The following is a 20736-nucleotide window of genomic DNA, read 5'->3' as shown; positions in this document are numbered from 1 at the left end:
CATAGGTGGCAGTACACTAAACACCGTAAGTGTGATAAGAGACTTGGGGATACAGGTGGACAGTGGTCTCACCTTCGATAACCACATCGCCACAACAGTCAGGAAATCCTTCTATGTGGCACACCTCATCACTAAGGGCTTTTCATCCAGAAAAAAAGGAGGTCATTGTCCCACTGTACTCATCCCTCACTAGACCCATTATAGAAATACAATGCCCCATTTGGTATATACCTCTCAAGACATCTGCAACAACTGGAAAGGCCGCAGAATTACCTCACTAAAAGAATTACAAGCCTAAAGCAGATGCTCTATGCTGACCATCTAAAAAAACTCCAGCTATACTCTGTCGCATATTGTCTACTCAGAGGCAATTTTTGCTTAACATACAAGGCCATGTCAAACCCAGAGCTGTTGGACATGCTACACTTAAAGAAATCCCAATCCCTCAGAGCCACATGCGCCAGGGATCTAAACCTTGTCATCGCAATGAACAAAACATGCCGGAGTGATAGGTTCCTGACCCAGAGACTCCCCAGACTCTGGAATAGACTGCCCATACATGTCAAGCAGAGTACCTCTTCAAAAGGAACCTTGACGATTGGATGGGAGATAGGAAATTCAGCCCAGGGATCACGTCAGGGGTCCAGGGAAGTAAATATTGTGGGAAGAAATAGCCTGGGAATTGTTATGGCTAGGCTTGTATATGCCCTAGGGCCAATAGCCTAGTACCAACCTATGAACCTATAAGACTAGGACTAACACAGACCGAATTAAAGTAAGCAAACTATAAATTTAAACATCCTAGATCCACTCCCACCTTAAAGGGTCCTACAGATTACTTTGTAAGCCCACTCCTCAGTGCCTATACTATGTTGATTTACTGAAATTTTATAGAGCAAAGCAAATACCTTTTCTGTTAGTGAATGACTCAGATAAGCTTATCAAAATTCCAAGAGGTAGGCTACAGATACACCATATCTACAGCTTCGTAAGTCCAATATGGACAGCTCAAGAATTATGAGTCATTAACATCTATGTGGGTGTGGAATATCACACCTCTTAGCAGCCTACAAACATCATGCATTTCACAGCATTTTCTGAAAAATAAAGTTAAAAAGCATGCAACAAAAAATTTAAATATTTTTTGAACAATAAAGGCTATTAAAACTATATCAATATCAATGTTATCAGGAAGAAGTATTATTTAAAGTGATAATAGTTTTCTATAAATACTGTAAAATATTATAATGCACACCAACCCCAAATTATATTTTTTGTAAACTTTCACAACAGGCATTCATTGTTAGAAGATTTTTAACCAGACATAAGATTTCACATGACAAGAAATGCATGTTTACTCAACTATTCACAGAAATATGAAAACAGATGCTTAATTGTAAAACTAGCAAAACAATATTTATTTTTATTTTTATTTGACATTTGTTAACCAGATTGGTCCAACTGGGCTAAAGCCCATTTTCAGTGGAGACCCAAGGAGAAAAGCACCATGTACTTATACAATTTTATGAAAATAAGCAAAACCAAAGTTACACAAAGGTATAATAATCAGTCATTTACAATAACAATCAGTTAATGGCAATAACAATGACAATAAAAACAATAGAAATATACAACAGTTACATACTCTAGAAATCAAAACACGTTTATAAACATAATTATGAATAGATACATAAAGATCAATACATGTGAAAAAATCAATTTATACAGGTTTTTAAAAAAAAATATTGAAGCTTAACCCTCCCATAAGAGAAATCAGGTAGAAGCAATAGGGGAGGAAGGAGGTGGGAGAGAGAGAGAGAGAGAGAGGTGAGGGTTTATGTGGGGTCGTGACAAGGGGAAATCCATGATTTAGCTAGAAAATTTTTAGTTCTTTTTTGAAACTGTTGGAGTGAGTAATGCTTACGTCGAGTGAGAGTTTGTTCCAGTTATGAGATACCATATATTTGTATAATGCTTTCCCAATAGTTTTATTGAGTTTGTATATTTGATGAAGTTGGTCAGTGCTGAAGAGTGGGCGTGTTGGGGTACAGTAAGATACAAGGTTAGCTAGAGAGAGGCAGGCTGTGGATTTGTTGAGTAAGACGTGATTTATACGACATTGTGAAAGTTGATGTTGGTGGGGGAATTCGAGCCACTGTAGTTTTTTTTTAGCACCAAGCAGTGGTGTGGTGTATGTGGTAGGTTTGCAGCAAATTAATTATTCATATTTTCAAATGTATGTTCATATTTTCATAACAAAGAAACCTTCATGTTACTGACGTGTATGGCTTGAATCACCAATGTGGGAGATGGGACAATTCACTATCACTGGTGGTTATCTCTGAAGATGTGCAATTTACAGTGCAAATATCAAAGACAGTTTTCCTTGACAACATCTATGGTTACACTTAATGTGATGCAACAGATTTAAGTCACTTAGTTTCTGAACTATTAAGTAAATATGGAAATATTGCTTATTTTCATAATTACTAGCAAACAACTAGCAATATTTCCAGTACAGTGTGATATGAACCAGCACTGACAGTGAATTGTCCCATCTCCCACATTCGTGATACATACCATACACTTCAATAACATGTAGGTCTCTCAGTTATGAAAATATGAACATACATTTCAAAATATGAGTAATAAATGGTAAGCAAAAATTTACTTCGCCAGTACAGAACATCCTAGACTAACAATCTTCGTGCCATTTTGTTAATAACACCTGGACATTTCTAATACTTTCTATTATTAACTGGTAAATCACTTATTTAAAAAAGTCAGATCCAAAAAAAAAAGTTTTGGATGCTATAAGACAGTATGGATGGGAACTCGAAGTATACAAAAAATGTGTTTTAGGCATGAGTGGCTTAAACATTGGAAACCCAGCTTTTCACTGCTAGTCGAAATAAGTTGAACTACTACTTTATTAGCTCATTTTCCTTAATGACCTTGATTATATGGTAGCCAATCTGTTTAAAACATTGCTTTCAGAAAACATTAACAAGCATTAGCTATTCCTCTGAAATAATAAGTGCCACACTGTCAGATGTAGGCATCAGTAACTTTAAACCAAATTTAGCCAAATCTCCAAGTTATTAACAAGCTCCTCTGGTGATGACCTCATCACAGCTAAGTTTATCACAACTGTTGCTTAATATGTTGTCATTTCCCTCATATATCTAATTTTATACAACCCAGAACTGGCCATATCATTTTCAAATAACGTTGTCTTATATCACTGCACAAATGATGCAATATGGTTAAAAGAATTAATTTAATGCCTACAATACCTACAAAAATAATGGACTGGATAGGTCACTGACAAGTAGCAGAGTTCATACACTCCACTAGCATCATAACGCAGTTAGTATGGTTTCAGAAAACACTTCTCACTTAATACTGCTCTGTTTACAGTAACTAAGTTCAAAGGAGACAATTTCACCAAAAGGCAAAGCAACAGCTGCACTGTTTCTCAGTTTCTCCAAAGCACCCAGTACTACACGACATACTGCCTCTTACAAAACCTGCATGAAAGCAGTAAGCATGCAAATGCAGCAAATTGATTTTCCAGCCGTGTATCAAATAGAAGTAAAATGTTAAATGGAAGTCTGAATACTCTAGTGAGCGTGTCTTTTAAAAACCCTTCCCACAGGGAACCATATTTGGTATGTACATCAATAATTTGCTCCTTCACTGGCAGCAGTACAAAATGGAATTGAAACTGCACTTCCCCATAATAGTAAATCTTTAACAAATCTGTACATATTTTACATCAAACTGGTTTCTCTTAGCTAGAATACTGGCTCATTAATCTTGTTTATTCTTAAATGCAGAAAAAGCAAAATTATACTTTTATTTTAATCATTTTCACATGAGAACCACCCCTGACATAGTTAAAATAATATATTGTGCAGAAAATATCAAATACCTAACAGTCGTACTGGATAAGTTATTATCCCATGTTCTACATAAAAAAAGGCAATTAAAAATGCAATCAAATCCTAGGATGTCTGTACAGAATCAGAGAATACATGTTTCCTAGCCCAATGAATAAACTTATCAGCACCTATTTTATGCCAGCACAACAGTAAATGTTTGTCAATGTATATTTTAAACAAAATGGAAAGCATCTAAAACAAGAGTATACAATAATGGCGAACACTGGACCATGGGTAGCTGTCAGCCCACAATACAAACTGCTGTTGTTGCACTGGATGTTCTACATAAACTCCCAACAACATACTTTAGGTCAAATTTCTCATCCTATACAATTACATGAAAGCAAGTACTGTGTTTGTAGAACATAAAAACAAATTATACTGCCATTTCCCTTTTAAATGTTTCTTTTATCAATACAGAGCAAGCCAGTGGTGCTGCTTTGTATGAGAGGTTCTCCCGTTCGATTCTCGGCTTGGCTTGGGAGTGCCTTCTGTGTGGAGTCTGCATGTCCTCCCCGCGGTTGGGTAGCGTTCGAAAGACATGCGTGCGTAAATGGGCGTGCCTTTGTTGAAGGTAGAGCATCGAGCTGGCACCTCGGTGTTTCGTAAAAATCTACTGCCAATCATTAGCGGACTGGAGTTCCACTGTGGCAACCCCTTACCAGGAAAAAGCCAAAAGACAAACAACAACAACTGTTTCAGAAGGAAATGAAAAGATGAGCACGGGAAAGTCATCGTTTCATAGTGTAGTACTAGGCTATCTGCCCTGGGGCATTTGTATGCCTAGCCATAGTGACGTGGCTTTTGCCACCCCATGAAATGGTACAAAAAGTGTACAGAATAAATTTAGAATACTGTGCCCCTTATATAATAGAATTAGTTTACTGTGCCCCTGTCTAGCAGTGACACAGATGTGACCCCTGGGGTAAACTTACGATCTCCCATCCACTCATCAAGATTTCTCTTGAAGAGAGTCAGTGAGGGGCTCTGCCTAATACGAACTGGGATCTTGTTCCAAAGCATGGGAAGCCTCTGGGTTATGAATCTATCTCTCCAGCATGTCCTATTCATACTTGTGCCGAGGTTTAAGTCTTTAGCTCTCGTGGTCCTGATGGATTTGGATTTTTTGAGGTGGAGCATGTCCATCAGATCCTGATTGGACATGGCCTTGTACGTCAGGCAGAGATCACCTCTGAGCAGGCAGTATGCTACTGAATAGAGCTGAAGTTTCTTTAGTCTGGCAGAATAAGACATATGTTGGAGACCCTTGATCCTCTTGGTGAGGTACTTTTGTGGTCTCTCCAGGTGTTGCAAATGCCGGGTGAGGTACATACCAAATGGGGCATTGTACTCAATCATGGGTCTGATGAGGGAGGAATATAGGGGTACAATGACATCCTTGGATCTGGATGTGAATCCCTTCATGATGAGGTGTGCAGGGTAGAATGTTTTTCTAACCACTTTGGCAACGTGGGTGTCAGATGAGAGGTCACTGTCGACTTGGGTCCATAGGTCTCTGATTACTTTTTCCGTACTCAGTGGGTTGCTATCTATGTGATAATTTGTGGGTACTTTGTTTTTCCCAAAGGGGATGACTATACATTTTTTGGCATTTAGTTTAAGGCTGTGACTACGGCATCAGTTGCCCGTTTCTGTGAGGCCTTTTTGTAGGATGTATGTGTCTGCTGGTGTATCGACTATGGCGCCTAGTTTGCAGTCATCTGCGAACTTTGTCAGCCACAGCCCTCCCATGTTTGCTTTAACATCTGAGAAATAAATGCCGAACAAGAGGGGTCCCAGGACAGATCCCTGCGGGGCACCACTTGTGACTGGCTTTGAGTCTGACATTGCTCCAGCGATTTTTACTTTATGGGTTCTGTCCTTTAGCCAGTTTGCAACCCATCTAGTGACATAAGGGTTTACTTTTAAGCTGTTGAGCTTATCTATGATGCCTGAGTGGGGTATTGTGTCGAAGGCCTTAGCCAAGTCCAGGTATGCTGTATGGACTGCTTTGCCCTCATCAATGGCTCTAGTGACTTTCGAAAGTCAACCAGGTTTAAAAGGCAGGATCTGCCCTTTACAAAGCCGAACTGGGTGGGGTCAAGTGTCTGTAGGTCCCCTATGTCTCTGTTTATGAGTTCCATAATGATTCTTTCCATAGCTTTGCAGACCAGGCTGGTTAAGCTTATGGGGCGGTAGTTTCCAGGGTTTGTAGAGGCACCCCCCCCCTTGTGGAGTGGGACCACTGTTGCTGTACGCCAGTGTTCAGGTACATATCCCGAAGTAAGGCTAAGGTTAAATAGCATTTTTATGTGTGGGTTTAGCTTCTCTTGGAGTTCACGTAACACGCAACCCGGGATACCGTCAGGTCCCATTGATGCTGTGTTTTTTGCTTTGTTTAGGGCGGTTCTCACTTGGACATCTGAGATGACAGGGAGATTACATTCAGCTGGGATAAGTATTTCTTCTTATGGGGGTGAGGGAGGGGAGAAATTTGCACTGAACCTGTCAGCCAGAATGTTGGCAATATCTGTGGGTTCAGTGTATTTTTTTGTTGTTGTGAACCAACTCTGAGCATATCTGAGGGTTTCCGCCCAGGTTTCTAATATAGCTGAAGAAGGCTTTGTGGTTATCTTTAGTGTCCTTAGCGATTTTTCTCTCAAAGTTGGCCTTGGATGTTTTTATGAGAGAACGTAGTTTTCTGCTAATGTTGATCAGAGAGGTCTTCTCTTCATGGGATTTTGCTCTGACGTGCAGTAGCTTCCTTCTTTTGTTATACAATTTGTTTATGGTTGAGGTCCACCAGACAGGATGCTTACCTTTGGTGGAGAGGGACTTGGATTTATTTGGGATTGCATGATCCATGCATTCTTGGAGATGTCCATAGAAAGCATTTGTGAAGGATTCGGCATTGTGGGATGTGGTATCCACTGGCACAGTGGGCCTTAAAGGATACCATCCTAGTCTTAAGAAGAGTGAAGTCTGCTTTTGAGAAGTTTTTCACTGTGGTCTTTTGTGCTGGGGGTGGAGGTGGGATATGTATATCCAGGGTGATTAGTTTGTGGTCAGATCTCACTAGTGAGGGGTATACTTCCGGTGTGGAGCATTTTGTCCCCATGTTTGTGATGATCAGGTCTAGTATATTATCTCCCCTAGTGGGAGAGGTGACTAGTTGTTCCAGTGCATTTGAATTTATGAATTCCAGGAACCTTTGGGCTAGGGTATTTGGGCTAGAATAATATACCCAATCTATGTTTGGGTAGTTGAAGTCTCCCAGTATGATGGTATTTTGTGATACATTCATATCCTCCAATGTCTTCAGGAAGGCTGAGTGGGGTTCTTGAGATTGGAAGGGTGGTCTGTAACATGCTACCAGTTGTATAGCAGTTTTGCCTATGGTTAGTTGCACCTGTATGGTCTCTGATGCTTCATGTGTTGCTACTAACCTGGAGGTGTGGGTGTCCTTGATGAATATGGACACTCCCCCTCCCTTTGTGGTTCGGCCCGGGTTTTGGGGCCGAAAAGCATGATACGAGGTATAGCCTGGCAGCGCTGGGGTGCTCTCAGGAGCCTTGAACCAGGTTTCAGTTACTGCACAGACATCGATGTTCTCCATGCTGAGGAGTGCATCAAGTGCCTGCATCTTGAGATTTAGACTTCTGGCGTTGAGCAGTATTACCCTTAGTTTTTTTCCATTTTTGTTTTCTAAGGAGGTGGGTTTGTCTTTTGAGCCTTGCCTAAAAAAGGCACTATGGGGGTGGCAAGAGCCTTAGCCAATATCCGGAAGCCCAGTGGTGACAGGTGTAAGCAATCCCTTGCAAAGCAGCGTGGCTTGTCCAACATGTCATCCCAGGCAGACAGACATTGGATCCCCTTAGAATGACACCAGTACTTGAGCCAATTATTAAAGCTGATCATCTTGTCTTTGTATTGTGGTATCATTCTTGGTGAGGGCAAGATGCTGCTCAGGGTCAGGGTCATACCAGCCTGGGCTACATAATCGGAGAGCTCCTCTATGTCTCTTTTCATGTAGTCCAGGGAGGTACATCTCAGGTCATTCACACCAGCATGGACAATGACGGAGTCATATTTGTACTTGCTTTGGAGTGACTTGAGTGCGTGTGTTATGTGGCGGATCCTAGCTCCCGATAGACAGCTCACAGTCACCTTCTCCTTGTTCAGCCTGGTCAGCGGGACATCAGTGTGTCTGACTATAGAGTCACCTATTACTAGTGTATCAGGCAAGGTGTTTCACCTTAAGGGCTGTGATTGGTTGACACACTGATTTATTGAAGTATGTATCACTTCCTTCAGAGTCTGCTCAGTAGCTGGCAAGGAAAATGATTCCTGAAATAAAACTACACCCCACCCCAGTTCCAAACAGCATGCATGCCCGCTGTGTGTACAGACACATGTATAGACACACACACACACGCAATGCAGTAAATGTAAATACAGAGTAAACTAACAAAGACACAGGGCGCTAAAAGATGTAAACAATGACATGGATACCTATGAACTGCTCACGTAAACAAAGACTATTAACTACATGTGCAGACACACACACACACACACACACACACAAAATGCAGTCAAAATTCCTTTAACATCCAACAAAGAAGTACTCTGATTTAAAAAAGTAAAGGGACCAAAAATGTGTTATGCTTGTTGGGGTTGTGTATGTGATGCAATGTCCTTACTCATCAAACCTGCAACTTCTTACTTTCTTTAACAGAAGAAAGTGTATTGGAGGTTAAAATGGTGTTAGCTCTTCTTTACAAACAGAACTAAGATAGAGAGAGAGAGAGAGCTAAAGCCACTAACAGATTGTGCTGCTATTCCAATCTCTAGAAAACTATCAGAATGTTACAGTGGCAGCTGTCAAAGTGTCTTAACACCATAACATGTTGTCAATCTATGCAAAAACAATGGCAAGGTCTAGTAGTCCCCACTTTCACCCAACTCTTTTTATAGAGATTTTCTACTTTATTTAAGTTATCTATTGACAAATAATTCAGCATTACACAGCCTCCCTTATAAGCATAAGTAGTTTTTCTTCTTTTATTTCTTTAAATTGCAGTATTTCTTTCTTTCAAAGCTGTCAAAGTACACTATGGCCATGAAATTCCAACAACTATATGAATGCACATGAATGCACATGAGAGGTTGACTGCATTTTATAGAGACAAATTCGACTTCCATCTGTTTACGAGCACCAATATGATATTTAGAAACATACAACTACAAATGCCCTGGCTAGGCATATATTAGATAATCCTATACATAAATTTGCCTTTACAATCATACAACAGGTAGAACACAATAAGAGAGGGGGGGCCATGAGAGTTGAAATTAGAAGAGACTGAGCTCATGTGGCAAATTCGTACTTTTGCACACCTACCCCCAGGGTTGAATGAATTTGTCTCTATAAAATGCATTTTGAAATTAAAGGCATTAATTAGGTAGATAATAGATACATATTGTGATAGTCATATTTATTTAAAATCTGCATGCTTATGAATGTACAGTATTCTCTGTCCACTTGTTTTACACCATTTTAATGGTATTTTTATGGCATTATTGTCATTATTTTAAATATTTTAGAGATGCTCAAATATTTTAAATCTTGTTTAGAGAGTATAGGTATATTATTTTTATATATATATTTATATATGTTTATATTATAAAATTAGGAATGATTTTAGAAGAAAACCTTACCCATATATGGGGGGTTTTAGTCAATGTATCTTTAAATGTGAATTGTTTGAATTAATTGCTTAATTGGACATGATATATATAAAGTCTGTTTTGCATTGTTGAGCGGTCTGAAGAAGTTTGGGTACTGGCCTCAACGAAAGTGCTAACTTTAAAGGATTGTGTGTGAAGTAACAACAGTAAGCTTGCCTTTGTGTTCATACTACAGAAAGAAAAAAATAGCAAGAGGTTAACAACAGATGAGAGTAGTGGTTTCCTTTAAACAGCAGGAGCAGTTTATATACCCCTCCTGAATGGGGAATGTTTATGACAGACACCTTCTCCCCGCATGTGATTAAGCCTCTTTGTCAATTACTGGTAGTGACCTTTGATGCCAATGTCTTGACAGCATGCAGTGTTACCAGGTAAGATTAGGTTAGGGGTCCTAATGAAATTAGCAAGAATAGGAAAGTAGTACTGCTGGGACTGAATTCATTCTCAAGTCTTTCTGAGTACCTTCACTAGGTAAACCTTGTTTTCTCAAAATCTCACCAAGATTACTCTGATATATAGATTGTAATTTATATGGCATATATCATGAAAAACAGTAGGTTAAAAAATAAAAAAAAAAATACAGATGGGTGCACAGGTCCCATGATAAAAAAGAAATGCCTGATCCTGGTGTACACACTGGTGTCAGGCCTGGAAAAAAAATTGTGTAGAATCCTCAGGATACAGAAACATTCCTATAACAGGGTTAGTCCAGGCTTAGGTGGAAGATAGCCTCCCTGCTGTACAAGAGAAAGTTGTCCACAAAAGCCACAAAACCTGACAGGGCAAAAAGATCCATAAAGATGACAAAGTGGACTGCTGAGGAGAAGGAGAAAATATGTATTGTTACCATTCGTACTATACTGTGCGAAACCCAGAATCTCCAAAAAAAGAAGATATTTAGAAAGATTAAAAGAGAAATTAGAGGAACAAGGAACATTTGCACAAGAAAAACTTTCAAATGCTACTAATAAAAATCTGTATTCATTAATAAACAGATTTATGAAAAAAATACATAGATGAAGAAAGTTTGAGCTGCATGGGAAAAGAAGTGACATAAGAACTGTGAAAATACAAATCATGTATGGTGCAATACTTATGCAAGGGAGACAGACAAACTAATCAAGTCCAAAAAAAAAAGAAAAAAAAAAGCTCCAAAGATATTTGAGAAATACAGGTAAAGTCATCCAGATATGGAACATTCATTTCACAATACAAAGAATAAGAAAACAAAGAAGGAATGTAGAGAAGAGGTTTAGTAAAGTAGAAACTGAAGTTATCTGTGAAGTGAAGGATTTAGTGAGGAGGCTCCAACACAGGCAATGCCACATCATGATGGAATTCTGGCTCCCCAGATTATGGATTAATAGGTGGGGCAGGAGGCACTTGAAGAGGATTTTTAATATGAAGATGCTCTGGAGCCTTCTGTTGGAGACCGATATGAAAGCCCAGGTGAAGGTGCACAGCAATGGAAGGCGCAGGAAACAATGGCAACTCTGACAGGTAATGTTGTGGAGTGATAGGTCAAAGGGTTTCCATAAGAAGGAGCAGTAGATAAATCAGATAGCATCTGCAGAGGATATGTCACAGGAAGATTTGCTGAGACTTTCTGTACACAACTTGAAGAAACAGAGAGCAAAGACAGTTATATAGTTACTGAAATTGCCCTAATTTGAAATAAACAACCATCGTCCATAAGAACCATCTCTAACGCTAATGAATTTAAAACAGCACAAAAAGAAAATCTATGGAACTCTTGGATCTGCCCCTGCTTAAACCTACCTAACTCTCTTCTCTCTTTATTTATCCATTTACCCTTACACTTTTTTACCTGTTTTCTTCTAACTTTCACATTAACTTCATTTGTTTGTCTGTACAAATTGTATTCTATTGCAGCCTGACCTATATTGTACCTTAACTTTATACATTACTGTTTGTAGGTAATATTACTTCAATACTTTACATTTATAATTGTATTTAAAGCTTTGTATAATCATTGTACAGTCTTGACTATTACTAGTTTGCACCCCTTCTCTTTTGTGGAGCTTTTCTCTCTGGGCCTCCCTTGAAAAAGAGCTCACGACCAGTCAGACATTCCTGGTTAAAAATGTCAAATAAATAAGATGTTCTGAATCATGAAGACAGTTATTTAAGGGAAGATGTTGAATTAATAGAGATGGACAGACATATTAATATAGATAAAAGAAATATATTACAGAAAGTAAATAAGACCCAAAATGTGAGAAGACCGGTAAAACAAATGAAGACAGTAATCAACACTATTAAGAGAAATTCATGTGATATAACAAAAATAAACAATATATTACTGTGCACCTAAACTAATAATAAACTGCTACCATAAAAACCTAGAGTAATAAAGGAAAGGAAGAAACAAGGAAAATGTCACTATGGAAGCATCTAAATAGAGAAAACTATAAAGCAATTAAGACAAGTATCACTGTTAGAAGAATATAGATTCTCAGAAATACCTAGAAAAATAGACATGGTAAAAGCAATGCACAGCATCAAAACAGAACAACATTAACCATGTACTACTGTCAATAATAAAGTGAAAACATCAGCACACACAGAAGCTATGCAGATAAATATAAAGAAAAAATAACAAAATGAGCAATTCAATCATGACCCTAAAAGATTCTATAGAGAACTGGGAAACAAAGAAAAAGAATAAAAAACACCACCAAAAAAGTAGAAATAGGCACGTTTTGGAGAAGTATTAACAACAATGCTGAATGGACTAAAGAATTAAAATAAACACTAAGGAGGCCTAATGCAGGGGATATGGAACTTGATGAAGTAACAGCCACAGAAAATGAGACAACATTAAGAAAGGCTCCTAACTGCAAAATCTCAGGCCCATGCACAGTAATTAACTTCCGACTTCTACAAGCATTAATATCTTTACACAAGGATTTAGCCCTTAGTAAGAAGTACGTCTATGCACATCCCGAACAGACACCAACCTTGTTAACAGGAAAAATGATACTTCTCCATAAAAGTGAACCTGCAAGCCATCAATAGAACTATAGACAAATAACTTACCTTCCAACAGTATACAAGCTATACACTAGAATTGATGCAGAGTTTATAGTCATTTAGAAAACACTCAATTATGACTATAGAACAAAAAAGTAACAAAAGAAAGACATGTGGAACAAAGGATCACTTGTTGCTAAATATAGCCATAACAGAGAATTATAAAAAGGAGGAGAATTTACGTATGCCATGCACAGATTACGAAAAACCATCTGACAGTATCCCGTATTCATGGATAAAGGCATGCTTACAGATGTACAAGATACAACCTACATTGATCGATTACATTACAGCGACCATGAAATGATGGCAAACCACTTCTCAGATCAGCTGCAACACAGAGCAAATTATTATCCCAGGTATAAAAAATTCAAAGAATATTCCATGGAGATTTTGTCACCTCTGCTGGTTTGCCTTGCATTTAACCCATTAAGCTGTTTACTTAACAGATTAGGTCTTGGTTACATTTTGGCTCCCAGAAAACAGCTTTAATTAAAGATTCATCTACTTTTTGTGGATGACTTAAAACGGTATAGTTCATCAGATGAAGATTTGAAAGTGCAACTCATGTGGTCTTGAAAAATGTGCTACAGCACCAAGAAAATATCAGCCAGGGACAAGAATGGGATATAAGAGAACCTGAGCAAGAGGAAATGTATAAACATTTGGGAACAGATGAAGGATCAACAATAAAACATGAACAAATATGAATAAAGCTTCATAACAAATATCCACGGTGGTGCAGCGGTAGTGTTGTTGCCTCACAGCAAGAAGTTCTCCCATTTGATTCTTGGCTGGAGTGCAGGGAGTGCCTTCTGTGTGGAGTATGCATGTCCTCCCCGCAGTTGGGTGGGCGTTCGAAAGACATGCGTAAATGGGCGTGCCTTCATTGAAGGTTGAACGTCGAGCTGGCACCTCGGCATTCGTGAAAATCTACTGCCAATCATTAGCGGACCGGAGTTCCACTGTGGCGACCCCTAACCGGGAAAAACCGAAAGACAAACAGCAACAACAACAAATACAGCAAACTACTAAAACTGATACTGACAACTGCCACAACATCTAGGGATAAAGTTCAAACTAAAAATAAATTAGATCTTCCTGTTTTGGGGTAATCAACTGGCCCCAAAAATGACTATATCAACTGGACATGAAATCAAGAAAAATACTTCATGCTTATCAAATGATATATGAAAATCAGTGTATATCAATATTACATATTCCTCTCTCCGCAGGAGGTATGGGCATCATTGTAATTGATTACATGTATTGATCTGCAATCATGGGACTGCATACATATCTGCTGACCTCTTCAGATCCAAATATAGTGAAAGTTTTATAATATGCGGTGAAGAAATCTAAGATGGCAATTTTGCTTAGTTAAGCAGAAGAATTTTGGTGTAAAATGGAAACAGAAATCAAAGCAGAAGTAGGCAAAAATCAGACAGCAACTGACTGTGGTAAAAAAGCAAAAGATAGCATATAAGAAGGAGGATCAGATGAGAAGGGAAAAAAGTGGAAAATCCATAAAAACAGAAGCATGTAAAGACATCTCCTGGAAAAACCTCATGTTAGTCATAATTTGATGCAGGAATGGCTGGGGGAGGGGGGGGGGTGAATTCAAACCAAAAAATGAAAGGTTAATAATGGCGGCCTATGATAGTGGATCACATGCACGTTGGTTTACAAAGTCCATTCAACATGTGGGATAAACAGAAAAATGTAGGTTCTGTATAAAAAAAAAAAAAAAACTGGAAGCAGTTGCACATCGTATTCTTGGGTATCATACACTCATGGCTGTAGGCCTATATACTGAAAGGTACAAAAATGTGGCAGGAGTGTTGCACTGTGGATTGTGCAAACACTACAATACTGAAGTAGCTGAGAAGCATTGGAAACATGAACCACAAAGTGTTACAGAAACTGATTAAGTGTATATCATATGGTAGTCACCCATTACTAACAGTTCAAAAAAATAGGTGCAAGAAAACTAGATCTAGTAGTCCAAGAAAAAAGACCAAAGTAACATTGATCATTGAAACTGCTACACCCAGTGACTACAGTGTCTTATGTACAGACAGACAAAGTCACAAAATATCAGGATTTGCAGTAGAAAGGAGGATACTCTGACAGTTCCAACAGTAGTAAGGGCAATGGTTCTAATAAAAAAAGAAGATGCAGTCATGCTTAGATATGCTACCAAAACAAGTAATCCCATGTGAATTATAGGAGGAGGCAATTTTGGGCACACTGCGGGTGCTGAGAAGAGCACTCTTGGCTAACATCAAAGACTGAAACAGTACTAATTTCATGAAATCTAATTGTACCCGACTAAGGAACAGGGTCCATTCCCATCATGGTATTAAAAACCCAAAAGAAATGGAGAAATTAAAAGGAGGGGAAAATGTAAGGACGAGGTTAGCTAGATTTGAAGGTGTTTTTGTCTAAATAGTAGGAACAGTTTCTTATATCCATCATGAATGGGGAATGTGTGTGACAGAAATATCTCCACACTGTGTTAATAGGTAAGGAACAGGTACGTCCCAAGTTTCATCTGGCCATTTAAAATGGGTGTAATTTGGTTAAGTTACAAAAGGCTTCTCAAGAATCAAATGTACTGGCCTGCTGTGAATACACAGGGGTGGAGGTTTATTATCTTTAGAAGAGGCCAAATAGCATCCAAGTGCACTGTGCTGCAAACTAAATTGATTAATATGGCAATAGATATGCATGTATACTAAGCAGCTGTTGTGTGCAGCAATGCACACAGATTCATAAGTGTATGCAGTAATTTAGCTGCATACAACTATGAATGCTGCTGGGAGATAACCTGCACTGTGCAAAGCAGAGCAGTTTCACCCTCCTCGGATTGCTAGTCCAGATTAGTAGTCAGTGATTTGTGAAAGCATAACAGGCCATGTGAGTTTAGTCCATTCGTCTGTGTGTCTATGTATATCAAGGCATAGGGATAGTAAGTGGTGGATGACCATGTCTAGCATGACCTGTGGTTGATACAGATAGGGAGATTGTAGATGTAAAGTGTATGTGTGTTGTCCTTTACTGGTTTGCCTACTGCTTTTTAAGGCACTGCTCAGTGTCTTGTTAGGCTTCAACATCAGTGCCATTACTTTTTGCCTTGTACATGTTACCTCTGAATGATGTCATATATGGGACAGACAGGATGCAGTATCAGCAATGCAATGAGTACATCATCTTCTACATTGTATATTCTCGGGATCATAGGACTGATTTTACTACTGTTGAAGAGTAAACAGACTCCATCTTTTTTTCTGAAGGAACATATCAGAAAGCAGTTAAATCTAGCAAAGCTTTGCTGGCACATGCTTCAATAAAGCTTGTATGTACCTAAATTTTGTGTGTGTGTTAGCTGTAAGGAAGTGTTACTATAATTAAACAACACAATGTTAAGGTATATATATATATATATAAAAAAAAACATAATTCTGTAATGATATTTTTCAGTCTGCATAAAAATCAGTACAGGATGCAAGATTTTATGCATCAATCAATATGCTGGATTTTGTGGAAACTAAACAGATGGCTGCAGAGATGTATGATTTAGAAAAACAATTGGACAAATTCCAGTTTAACTGCTCTCAATGCAAGCCTGCCCTGATTTAAAAAAAAAAAAAAAGTTGCTCTCTGTGTAAGACTGCTCCCATTGCAAAAGGTTTGCTCTCAGTGTTAAGTGACTTACTTTGCTATGAGTGTTCCGATAAACAGGCTAACACTTGGGGGGGGGGGGGGGGCTGGGATCAGATTCCAAAAGATTTGCTCTCACCGTAAGTAATCACTTACACTGAGAGCAAGTCTTTGGAATGTGTCCAGCAGTTCCTACAACAATTATTTATTTATACATTTACTTATAGTGTTTACCGGGAAAGTCTGTCTGGGCACAAGTCCCAATTTCAGGGGAGGCCCAGGGAGAGATGCTTCATTTTACACAATGAGTAGAAGGCAGTTATGCAACATTTACATAATAAAAGCACATACATACATACATGGACTTGTAAATCAACATACATAGACTATTGATATAACAGTTAATTAAAGCATGACAGTAAACAAGGACACAGTAAAATATTAGCCAATATCAAGTTGATAAGAGTCTAGTTACTTTCAAATGGAATCAGTTGTGAATAGATATTAAGTAGGAGACAGAGAAGTAATTACAGGATGAAGATGGTTACAGATTATGAAGGAGTATTGAGGAGGTCCAGGTAAAAAGTGGAGAGGGATAGATGATAGTCCAATAGTTAGAGATTGTGAAGAAGTAACTGTGTTATGGCCAGTTACATAAAAGAGTGGTGGTACTAAGGAATTGGAGATTATCCAGGAACATCACATGTACAGAGCAGGGAACTGAGCAGGTAAGACTTTAGTTGAGTTCTAAATGATTTTAGGAAGTGCTCTTGTCATTCTGCCAGTGGGATGGAGTTCCACATTTAGTGAGATGGTGGGAGAGTAGTGATTTGCCAACAGAACTGCTGGATATGGATACACGTAATACATATTTTTCTGACGAACATAGTGGCCTGGAAAGTTATATATTTGTATGAAGTTAGAAATGGATGGACAGTTGTTAGGTTTATACAAAATGTTATGGATGTGTGGAAGCTGTGAGTAGGTTAGACAATGTGGGAATTCCAGCTACTGTAATTCACTTACGATGGCACAGTGTTGGGTTCTGTTTGCAAGGTGGGTAGGAAATGGTGGTATTTCGTAGTAACATTGCTCAAGTTTGTTTAGGAAAGTCACTTGGATATTGTTAAGGATGGGTGCAAACTACATCAGAGTAGGCAAGTGGCGAGAAGAGGCACTGTGTTTTCTTGTAGTATCTGAGAGGAAGGGTTTAGCTCTATAGAGAGAGTGTAGTTTTGGGTGCAATTTTTTTTAGTGTATTCTGATGGAGTGGGTCAAATTTTAGGTTCCCATCTACACAGATGCCTAGCAGTTTTTTTTCTTTTGTTGTATGAGGTAACTGAGGAGGAGGTATAGTTGATTGCAAGCTGTTTGGGAGTAAATAGGATTCATTTGGATTTAATTGGGTTAAGGAATAGGTGTGCAGATGTCAGTCAGGTTTTATAAAGGAGAAGGACTCCTGGATAAGTTCTTGTAGCTTGTTTTTTTTTTTTTTTTTTTTGTGATGCATATAACTGTAGTATCATCTGCATACTGTACCAGGGCTGCAGTTTTACAGGCTTTGTGAAGGCCCTACCCACTGAAAAAGGGTAAATTCTTACCCAGCTGGACCAACCCAGTTAACAAATGCAAAGATGTTAAAGAAAATGGGTCACAAGATTGATCCTTGTGGTACACTGAGTGGGGACAGGGAGGAAGGATGAGATGTCTTGTCACTTTACAGCTCTCTGACATTTTGATGAAAATGCTGCATATTTGGAGTCAAATGGCACAACGGTCACTCGCTCATAGGACCTTAACCTGGTAGGCGACATCAACAGAACTTGCTGGAGAGACAGATTTGTCTCACAGAGGTTGCCCCACATTTGGAACAAATTTCCTATACATGTTAAACAAAGACTCTCGTTGGCCCTATTTAAGCACAGTTTGGATGATCGGATGGGTAACCAGAAATTCACATTGGGGGTTCCACCTGTGTCCCTTTTGGACAGGGGCAATAGGTACTAACTTTATTGTCTGCTTGAACCAGACACCCTTGGGAACACAGGTTGAATTTGGCTAGACTTGTAAGGGCCCTGCGCCGTTAGCCTAGTAATTTCCTATGATCCTCTAAAACAAGCCAGTAAGGAAAACCCCCACCAAAGGCCCAGTTGCTCTATGCAGAGATCCACAAATGAAAAGAAGAGAGCAGCAACAACCACCACTGAGTATCACCGTTTATTATAAAATAATAAAACAATAAAAATTCAGCATGAACTTTTCAACAAAATGATGAGCGCTTTTGGGCTGTGCCCTTCATCAGATAAAATACCCTTCCCCATCCATTCAATATATTTAAACTAAGGACTAATCACAACTCAGTATTGTACCCGCCGTTTTGTGAGGGCGGGCTTCATCGGAATTACATCATTTAATCCTGGATAAACATGAGCCATCAGCTCTGTTATCCACTTTGTTTCCTCATACTCAGTATCATTAATAATGTCACCTCCTCTGACACCCTTATAAATGTTCCGTATTGCCATAAACTTAAAATGATGTCCCACATTCTAAGATACATGTCTGTATTGGGCATTATGCTTGTTCTTAACCCTAATGTCCGATAAATGAATAGAAATCCTTGTCTTAAACATAAAGTTTGTTTTCCCCATATAATGGCATGTACATACCTGACAAGTTGCCGGATAAACAATATTACTGGTACTACAGTTTGCCTTGGTACCAAAATAATAGCATTTGCCTGTAACTGGGTGTATAACCTCTGCCTCGTTATTGATATACCCACAGGATTTACAGTTCCCACAGGGTTTAGTTCCTCTCTTGTTTATTAACTGATGTCCCTCTACCTCACCTTTGTGACTTGGAATATCCTTAAGGTTTTTATTCCTTCTGAATCCAAAGTTAGGTCGTTCCCCGATCAATTTCCCAGTTTTCTCATCTGTAAGCAAAATCTTCCAATTGCACTTGACTATATCACAAATCCCAACAACATTGCTACTATATGTGAGCATCAGCCTTAATTTATGTTCTTCCTTGTTGGCCTTATAGTCGACATCACCTGCACCATTGTTTTGTCTCCTTAACCATGGACACATTTTGTCTCTCCTATGCACTCTCTGAAATCGGGTGATGTTACACACCTTTTTCTCTTTATAGCCCCTGTTAATAAGATGTCTTTCTAAACAGGACATTTCTCTTTCAGAATCCTCCTCTACAGTGCACAATTTGGATATTCTCTCCACCTGCCCTATAACTATGTTGTTAAAGGTGAACCGGGGATGCATACTATCAAAGGTTAGAATGCTGTTTTTCCAGCATTCTTTCCCAAATAAAGTGGTCTTTAAACCCATTTCATCCTGCAATATCCTAACATCCAAAAACTCTATCATATTTTCAGAACAATTGGACAAAAACCTCAAAAACTCAGCTGTGGAGTCAAGATATTGAATACATTTTTTCAATTCTCCTTCATTTCCTTCCCATAAGTGGAAAATGTCATCCACAAAACGCTTATATAAATGAAGTTTGTTCCTCCATTTATTATTGGAGCCCATTACATGCTGTCTCTCCCAAAATGAGAGAACTAAATTTGCATATGTGTTAGCACAGGGGGTGCCCATGGCTACCCTGTGTCTGCCGATACTAGCCTCCCACACATGTAAATACATTGTATTCCAGCACTATGCCCAAGAGCTTACTAATTATCTCCAACTTATTTCTGTCCATCACACATAAATCTTCTAATAAACTTTGAACAGCATTTATGCCATAGCTATTGTTTATCACTGTAAAGAGATGTTGAACATCAAACGTTACCATAATGTAACGATTATTTTTGATGACTGCATTTTCCCTCAAAGATATCAAAAAATCCTCCATGTGATATAGTGAAGCGTAATTGGAAGATTTTGCTTACAGATGAGAAAATTGGGAAATTGGTGGGGGAACGACCTAACTTTGGATTCAGAAGGAATAAAAACCTTAAAGATATTCCGAGTCACAAAGGTGAGGTAGAGGGACATCAGTTAATAAACAAGAAAGGAACTAAACCCTGTGGGAACTGTAAATCCTGTGGGTATATCAATAACGAGGCAGAGGTTATACACCCAGTTACAGGCAAATGCTATTATTTTGGTGCCAAGGCAAACTGTAGTACCAGTAACATTGTTTATATGGCAACTTGTCAGGTATGTACATGCTATTATATGGGGAAAACAAACTGTATGTTTAAGACAAGGCTTTTTATTAATTTATCGGACATTAGGGTTAAGAACAAGCATAATGCCCTATACAGACATGTATCTCAGAATGTGGGACATCATTTTAT

General features: G+C 38.6%; 1 protein-coding gene across 35 annotated transcripts in view; it reads right to left on the bottom strand.

Moving 5' to 3' along the window:
* GPHN (gephyrin) overlaps positions 1-20736 on the bottom strand; it is a 2535134-nt gene that overhangs the window by 101013 nt on the left and 2413385 nt on the right. The gene's annotated exons all lie outside the window — the stretch shown is intronic.

This window comes from Protopterus annectens, chromosome 6.part0, assembly GCF_019279795.1.
Source record: "Protopterus annectens isolate FY-2018-M chromosome 6.part0, PAN1.0, whole genome shotgun sequence".
NCBI lineage: Eukaryota > Metazoa > Chordata > Ceratodontiformes > Protopteridae > Protopterus > Protopterus annectens.
The sequence above is the reverse complement of the archived record's forward strand: the minus strand, read 5'-3'. Positions and strand labels throughout refer to the sequence as shown.